We start from the raw sequence: 8,751 nt of genomic DNA, 5'->3' as shown, positions 1-8,751 counted from the left end.
CAGCGGAAGATAACTAACACCCAGAAAATTATTTTTTTTCTGAAAAGCAACATGTAGTAATTTAACACGTAATTTAAATGCGTAATTTCAGCACAGCATTTCACACTATGTAAGGTTAATTGTTTTTAAGTCTAAATGGGCCGTTTAACTGCAACTAAACAAACCGGTAGGTGTCGCAACCGATCTATCACAAAGCGTCTGATAAAATACAAATTCAACTAGACAATACAAATCAAGTTCAAAAAATCATGTACACAGCATATTTGTCCTTTGCCCATTAATAGTAATAATTCGTCAACACTTCGAGGAAAGATAAAAAATCTGATCTTACAAACTTGCAATCTCAGTGAAATAGTTTGTTGTAAACCTGCTGCTGCAAATTACTTTCCCCCAAAACCAGTCTTAAACACTGTTAAAGTAAGGATAAAGTCCTAAAACAAGTTGACCTTAAATCAAAGAGCAGTTTTCGCTAATTATACCGGCGAATAGATTTTTAAAAATATGTAGTGGTTTAGCAGTTACTGCCAAAATTATGTTGCATGTTCGCAAATGAATTGCAACTGCATTTAATAGCAAAGTAAATAACTTATTTTCTAGGCATTTCAGAAACTAAGCATATTTTATAATCATTCTGTGCAACGTTCTTAATTATTACATTTTATTCCACCATGCTTGATATCGACAAGAAAAGTTGATATTGCAAAACTAACGCGAAATCGTTTATTTATGTCGAAGTGATGAGTTGCAACGGGAAAGTTACTTCTGTCTTGCCAGGTTCTTTATTTCATTTCGCGACTCGCTACATCGAAACCGATATTGTATTCTAATTAAAACGATACAAAATACCACTAATAGTTTCCTTAGCACGCAAGGCCATCAGTCGTACAGCAGCACTACTGAAAAATAACCACTGCCCAGCCAAGCTTATATGCTCACTGACCGTGGCAACGTTGCTCACGCCCCGAACTGAAAGCTGCAATAATAATTAATCAGCGTGAAGACGAAGAAACGCACAAGGCTGATTGCGAACTTGCGGCAACGCTTAAAAAGAATTTAAAATTTGTAAATTGTCACAAATGCTTTGTTTGTATGACGCACGTTATCACAATCTTTATCCTCCGAATGAGGAGGAAGCTCACAGTGCAATTTGAGTGATGGTGGATGCTTAATGGTGGTATCTGTTTACCAGGAATTGGTGAACGCTCATTTTAGCTGTTGGCGTGAAGTTTCGATTTTGTTTTATTGCAGCATGTAGCGACAGTCAGAGAAAATATATTGTATCACTAGATGTCCCTAATGAACCGCTGTAGCTTGCTCGTAGAAATAGTTCACCTTGTTCAAGCTTGGCTGGTCGGCTTTTCATCAAGTAAGACCTGGTGATGGTTGCAGTTGGTTGAAACGTTTTACGTTGTAATGAAATGAACTGTAAGTGTAAATTGTTTGCTTAAATAATTCAAATCAACATGTTCCATGAACGCAGAATGTCAGTGCTTGCACTTGTTCCAAGTGATCTCACCCATATACATAGCCCCCCCCCCACGCAACTTCTCTGATGGCGATCTCCATAGGTGACGCTGTTTTTGAAAATAAAATATTAATTAGCATTATGGTGTCCACAGTTTGTCATTTATATACTTAAGGTTTTATTCAAGTTGAGAAAGTTTTAATTCTCCTCGGGTTTCACTTTTTTTTTGATGTAGGTTGGGTTACAGCAATATAACTATACCTTCAATTTTCAAGCTATATTTTTCAAAAAGTTTGATAGACACTTTTACTACAATGGAGAAATGAAGATTGTGACACCTCAGAGTTAATAAATACTTGTTAATCCAAGATAAGGTTTTACTCTTCATTGAATCGGTATGCGGCTATCATTTTGTAATAACTTGTAACTCAGCCTAACTGGGTAGACCAATGATATATACTAGCGTTGTTATAAAAAGTGGGATAAGTTACGAGAAATAGCGTAAAATAACTGTGGATTATCTTCGATATGTTTAGTTATATCCAAGTTAATGTCAAGTTGCCATATATCTAATTTATTTTGATAAGACTTGAACGAAAAACGCCCAATCATACATACGTCATAATTAAGCCTTGAAATGTGGACCGCAGTGTATCTGTAATTTACCAAAAGAAATCTGCACCTTCTTAAGTTTGTCGCCATTATACAGTGGAAGAACCGACTATTTCTAGAAGCCCAAATCGGCAAAGGCAGTTGTGACTGGAAACAGGTTTTCACGAGTGACTGCGTTTTGAGAAATCGTGCAACAAAACATTGCGTGTCTAAAGAACCGTAACAAAAGAGACAACAAAACAAAAGTAACTAATGTGACCACAGTAACAAAAGAGACTTACTAACAAAACATAACAAAAGAGTACTGTACATAAAATGGCATTTTGGGTTGGATTGGGTAGAATATCATCTTGCCGCTCAACTGAACTTAGCCATCCGTTCCCAACTCGCAGTGAAACAGGAACTTTTCAAACATCGAGCAAAGTTAAATCCGCTTGAAAGAGATTTTTGTTTTGCACTTCAGTTAAAGTCGGCGTGGACCTGTAGCTGTTACATGTTAAGTTGAGTTAATTGGCAAGCTTCAGTATTAACACCTATTGCAGTTTAAGAAAGCAGAAGGATTCTATTTTGTCGTAAACCAACAAATAGTCAACATTAATTAAACGTATTCTATAGAATTTGGTCTACTTCAACCGATTTACTCTGACACGCGGCTTGTATTTTCTTGTTTAGTGAACGAGGATCTCATTTGTATCTTTTTACCTTGAATTTGCTCGTAGTAGTTTATACAGTAAAACATATATAGTATAAACAGTAGAAGCATTTGCATTATGTTATATCTGGGGACATGTAGATTGAAAAATTGCAATAGTTGATGATTTTCAGAGTTCTTGCTTTGCCTTGAACTTCAGCTTGTTTTCAGTTCAAACACCGTCAAGTCCACATCTAAGGCTGTTTTCTTTCGCTTTTACCCATTAGTTGTGAGCATCTTTTTAAACAGCTTAGTCGCAAGTGTTTTGTGACAAATACTGCCAAGAAGTATTGGGATACATTTCAATTTTTTACTTATCTTTTTTGCAACTAAATACTCAGTATTTGTACCAAGATTATACGCGTGTAAGGAAAAACTAAACTGCAGTATCTGTGGAAAAATGCATGTAATTACACCAATTTAACACGGATATGGCTAAGTCTTGAGGAAGAGAAAGGTAGTTAAACTCTGAATTTTATTAAAATATTTTTATTTTACCAAATTGTTGATGGCAACATAAATTTGTATTAATATATTGCATAGCCATATAGTGGCATAATGACACTAGTTCGGTCACGGAATATTTTTACCCACCTGTTTAATAAGCACTGTAATTTAATGTTGTATCTCCAAATTTGTCATGCAATTGTTTACGGTGCTGTAAACGTTTTATTACTATTTAGAGTTTGTTCTCATATCTACTACCCAGTAAACTGTTATGGAGCTTTTATCTTAGTATGTCCATTCACTGTTTGCTTACTCCACTCTTATGCAGTAATTTAGTCCAGTGTGTGTGTTAACATTTGTGTTTATTGGTGCGGTGCGTTGCTTCATTCGTGTGTATACTTGTCGGTTTTCATAACTACCCTCGCACTGTCGCACTTTTTCTCATCTTTTACATGCTTTTAGCTTATTTCTTGTGACGCGTTATCCCGCTATCCTTGAGGATCTAATTGGTAATTAGCGCCCCACGCTTATTTTCTCGCCGAATCTGTGTTCGGTTTTGGTGTGTGACTCTCGAGTGGGGAGTGCTTGGGTAGAAAAGTAGCATTCTACGTTTTACACTTTTTAAGAGAAGCTGGTTTTTCTTTACTGGCGATGTTAAGAATACCGTTGTTTTTATCGTATACACGTTCGAGGTGGGAGATTGAATTGCACAACTTCGAAGATTCGCTATAGTTGACTAGACGTTAAAGCGGGATATGCTGAACTGGAGAATTTAGTGTGACAGTTCTCCTTACGTTTGAATGTTGATTAGTTTTTTTTTCGTTGAAAGATGTTGATTTCGTTAATTTTGCGACTAAACGATGATTACTATCATCATCCAAATTAGAAGTTTCTTACACGATTGATAGGTGTTTTTTCTGCCAGAAGTAGTCCTATGTTTCCATGGTAAAGTCAGCTTAATATCACGATGCTGTCTAACTCCACAAGTCCTATGGCTTGTTAGGAAGGATGTGACGTACGTTAGTAGATTCTCTCTCCTTCGTATCTCACCTTGCTATTTACTCTTTGTTTTGATCCAAATCATTGTTTTAGGTAATTTGACAGAAAATGTCTCCACTCCAGCATTGTCACTTGTGTTTGTGGGAAACTTATGAATGATTGATATAAATATTCACAAAACCTTTACCATTTTGATAAATAATTAAATAAAACACCTGTGTTATAACAAAACAAAACAAAAAACATAAATAAAAATTTTTACAAAATTTAAGTCTAATTTAAAAGTTTTATAAAAGATTGCTAAAAGACACATTTATTTATCATCTGATTTAATTTTTAAGAAAGTTGTTTTCTCCAAATAACTCAAACTTTGGTTTATCTGAAGTTTAAAATAATAATGAGTTATAAACTTAATACACTTCAGTTATATAAATTCTTACCCACATCAACAACATAAAAGTTTTTCGTCAGCAAGTGTTGACGTGTAGGCTACTTAACAACATATTGCAATAAGTGAAATTTACAACTCTAATTATTTTTTTAGTAAATTGTTATTAAAAATCTTCAATCGTATAGTGGTGTTGGTGGTTATAATGTGTAATTGGATGGTTTATCAGTGCTTTGTTAATAATTTTACAGATGTTAAGCTCAGTTGCATTTATAAGTGAAGTGTGTCACTATGTCTCTTTTGCCTTGAAAATTAAAGCAAGCAAGGCAGAAGAATTAGAACTTGCCACCAAATTGAAAACTGATCTCTGTGACGAAAATGGCCGAGAAAAAGATCCAGTTAAGTGTGCTGAGATATTTCACAAAATGGGAATCATTTACATGAATCGAGCAAATCTGACCAGAGATAAACTTTGTTTCATCCAAAGCGCAACGTTGCTGAATGCTGCGATTGTGAGAGATCCCACCAACAAAGCAAAAGTAGAAGAAGATCTCCAGACACTTTGTTTGTATCTTCTCAAATCAGCCAATGCAGATGACGATCAAGCTGATCTGCTGTTGGAAACCAAGTGGGTAAAAGAAATGGTGGACAAGATGAGAGAAAAGACAAAGGATGAGCTTAAACTGTTGAATAATATTCCGGATGAGGCAGAGGCTGATGAACTTAGACAACTGGAAGAGGCCAAAATAAAAGATGTTCAAACACTACAAAATAACATTACAAACGACTTCAAGGCTCTTATGGCGGAGTTAGCCGAGTTCTGCGTTCATGTTTTGGGGGAATTACCTTGTGATTATGCTTTGGTTGGAATGGGTTCTTTAGCTCGAGTTGAAGTAACACCATATTCTGATTTCGAAAATCTTATTGTATTGCAAGAAGGTGTGCAGAATTGGCCAAACTATGAATCGATATTGGAACATTATCGCTGGTTTGCTGTCATTTTTCAAGTCGTCATCATCAATCTTGGGGAAACCATAATTCCTAGTGTAATAATTCCAAGTTTAAATGATTTCAATTCACCAAATGGGAATTGGTTTTGGGATAAAAATACAAGGCATGGTATTTCATTTGATGCATTTTATCCTTTTGCTAGTAACGTCCCACTTGGTAGGGTAATAAAAACTAAAAATAAATCTCACACGACAGAACTGATCAAACCAGTTAGTGCAATGATACATTACCTGGACAGTGAAGAAGATGCTCGCAATGGATATAATTTAGCGGATATTCTTTCTCGTAACTGTTATGTTGCTGGAAATGTGGCTCTCTATGAAGAGTTTGACAAACAAGTTAAGATCAAGTTGTCAGCTGAACAAAACAAATCTGCTATTGTTTCTAAACTTTACGAATATATTAAAGAAGATTTGGAAAAGTTTGGAATAAGAAATAATCTTTACTACGTGAGCGATGCAGACAGTTGTAACATCAAGGTCGTTGTTTACAGGAGCACTACTATTTTTATATCTGCTCTTGGAAAGCTGCTTGATATAAGGTCACCTTCTTGCTTTGAAATTGTCACTGAACTTTCCGAATTTGGTGTGACCAATGATTTTGCACGAAAATTAACATATGCAGTGGCTGTTGCCTGTGAAGTTCGTTTGAAAATTTATTCCAGAAAAGAAGAACAAGATAATTGGATTAATGAAAAGTCGCTAATAATGAGTGACGTTGGTGAGCTGAGTCAGACCGTTGGAACAAAAAGTCTCATCGATTACTTTTTAATCGCCTATTCATTGCAATATGACATTGCAAACTACCTTTCATTTTCTTTGAAACATTTCTATGAAAATCCGGAAGTGTTGGTTGCTGTATTGAACTATTATTTTCGACGATATAAAAATGCCATCAGGTCTGGAAAGTTTTTCATAAAGAATGCCAGAGCCAACAACAACTCAACGGGGGCCCAACACAATCATTCTTGCAAAAGTACCTTGACTTGTTTTGGAGAGAGTTACTCGCGAATTCAGAACCATTTGGACAGCATAAAACATGATGAAATACCTGAGTTATGTTTTGAGAGAGACATTCCTTTGAAAGATCTTGCTGATACTTTGAAAATAATGTGTATTTGTTTAGTGAGAATGGAGAAGTATAAAGAAGCATTGTTTTTAAATGAACAAGAAATACAGTTGAGACGAAAACTTCCAGGATGTGAAAAGAGTGCAAGGGATATGGCAATATGTTTGAATGGTCGTGGAGTTGTGTTGAATGGTTTAGGTAACTATGAGCAATCTTTACTGAAAGTAAAAGAATCATTTAATCTCATTACCTCACTGGAGTACGCAGGTAAAAAGCAAGATTTGGTTGTTCTCTACCACACCATTGGTCATTTATGTAACGCACAGCATCAAAGTGACGAAGCAATAGTTGCACTCAGAGAAGGTTTACGCCTCCAGCGGGAAATGGCACCCAATGCATTAGCTATGAGATATTTATCCAGGTTTCATCAAGCAATTGGACTTGCATATTTTAATAAACAAAAATTCAAAAGAGCTTTGAGCCAATACGAAATCTCACTTAATACGCAAAAACAAATTTCTCAAGACGAAACCAGAGACGAATTAGTCGCAGATATATATAGCAACATGGCTCCTTGTTTAAAATCAATGGGAGATCCTACAGGAGAAAAACAACTATTTGAAAAAGAACTTACCATTCGTGAAAATGTTCTTGCAGTTCAGATGGAAGATTTTTACCACGCTGGTTGCTTTGAAAGGAAAGGAGTCTGCTTGGATAATCTCCAAAGACATGATGATGCCATGGAATGTTATAAGTCTGCCCTCTCTATAAGAAAGTGGATATCAAGTGATGATAAACCGACTGCTTTACTCCATTGGCGTTTTGGAAGTTCACTGCATCAAGCAAAGAGATGGGTAGAAGCTTTGAATCAACTTAAGAACGGACTGGAAATTTTGAAATTATTGTTACCTGAACAAACTTCAACAGATGATGTTGGAAGTATTCACAACGAAATCGGAATCTGCTTGGAAAATCTTAACAGAATGGAGGAAGCATTGAATCATTATCAACTGGCTATAAGGATAAAAACAGCTCTATCGCAGGTTACCGCAAAGGATAAAAATATTGCTGCAATCTATGACAATATTGGAAGGTGCTTGAGAAATATGCAAAGGTTTGAAGAGGCTTTGGAGGTTTGTGAAAAAAGCCTGCAAATACGGAACTTAGCATCACTGGATAAAAGCAAAGATAAGGACGTGGCAAATAGCCTCTATGAAATCAGTTTGTGCTTTACTGGCTTGTATGAGTTTGAAAAAGCTTTAAACAATGGTCTGTTGCATTTAAAAATAATAAAGCAGATTTCCAAACACCAGACTAGGGATGCGGCGCTTGCTGCCGCTTTTTACAATGTTGGATCATCTTTTTATGATTTAGAGAAATATGAAGACGCTTTAGAAAATTTGCTCAAAGCTTTGCGAATCAAAACTGAAATTTCATTAGATGCTACTTTAGATGGTGACGTAGCAAATACCCATCGTTTTGTGGGAATGTGTCTGGCATGTTTGGGTCGTTTAGCGGAAGCAATACAGTATTTTGATCTCGCAATACATGCAAAAACACAAAGCTCAGATAACGAAGACCTCATTTCTTTACTTTACAACAAAGCTGAGTGCTTAAATTTAGCCGACCGTACTGCAGAGTCGGAGAGAGTCTATGAAGAGATTTTGACTTATAATTTATCTGATAGAAAGGCAAATGGCGAAACTGCATTGTTGCTCTATAACTGTGGTGCTTATTTGGTTCGTCATCTTCGACATGAAGAAGCTCTGCAATATTTTCAATCTTCGTTCGAAACGAGAAAAAAGTTGCAACAAGAGGACAGTGCTTACGTTGCAAATATTTACCATAGCATAGGAAGTTGTTTACAAAGCATGGGAAGAATAAACGAGGCAGGAAAGTACTTCAGGCAAGCTTTAAACATCTCACGGACAAAAAACTTTGACAAAGTTGATCAAAAAAACTTTATTGCATCGCTGCATCAAATCGCTTGCAGTTTGTTCAAGGGTGATCAGTATGAAGAAGCACTGCATCATTTTACGTCGGCGTTGAAAATGAGGAAAGAGCTAGTCG

The sequence above is a fragment of the Clavelina lepadiformis genome, chromosome 3 (genome assembly GCF_947623445.1).
Source record: "Clavelina lepadiformis chromosome 3, kaClaLepa1.1, whole genome shotgun sequence".
NCBI lineage: Eukaryota > Metazoa > Chordata > Ascidiacea > Aplousobranchia > Clavelinidae > Clavelina > Clavelina lepadiformis.
This window is presented reverse-complemented; position numbering follows the sequence as displayed.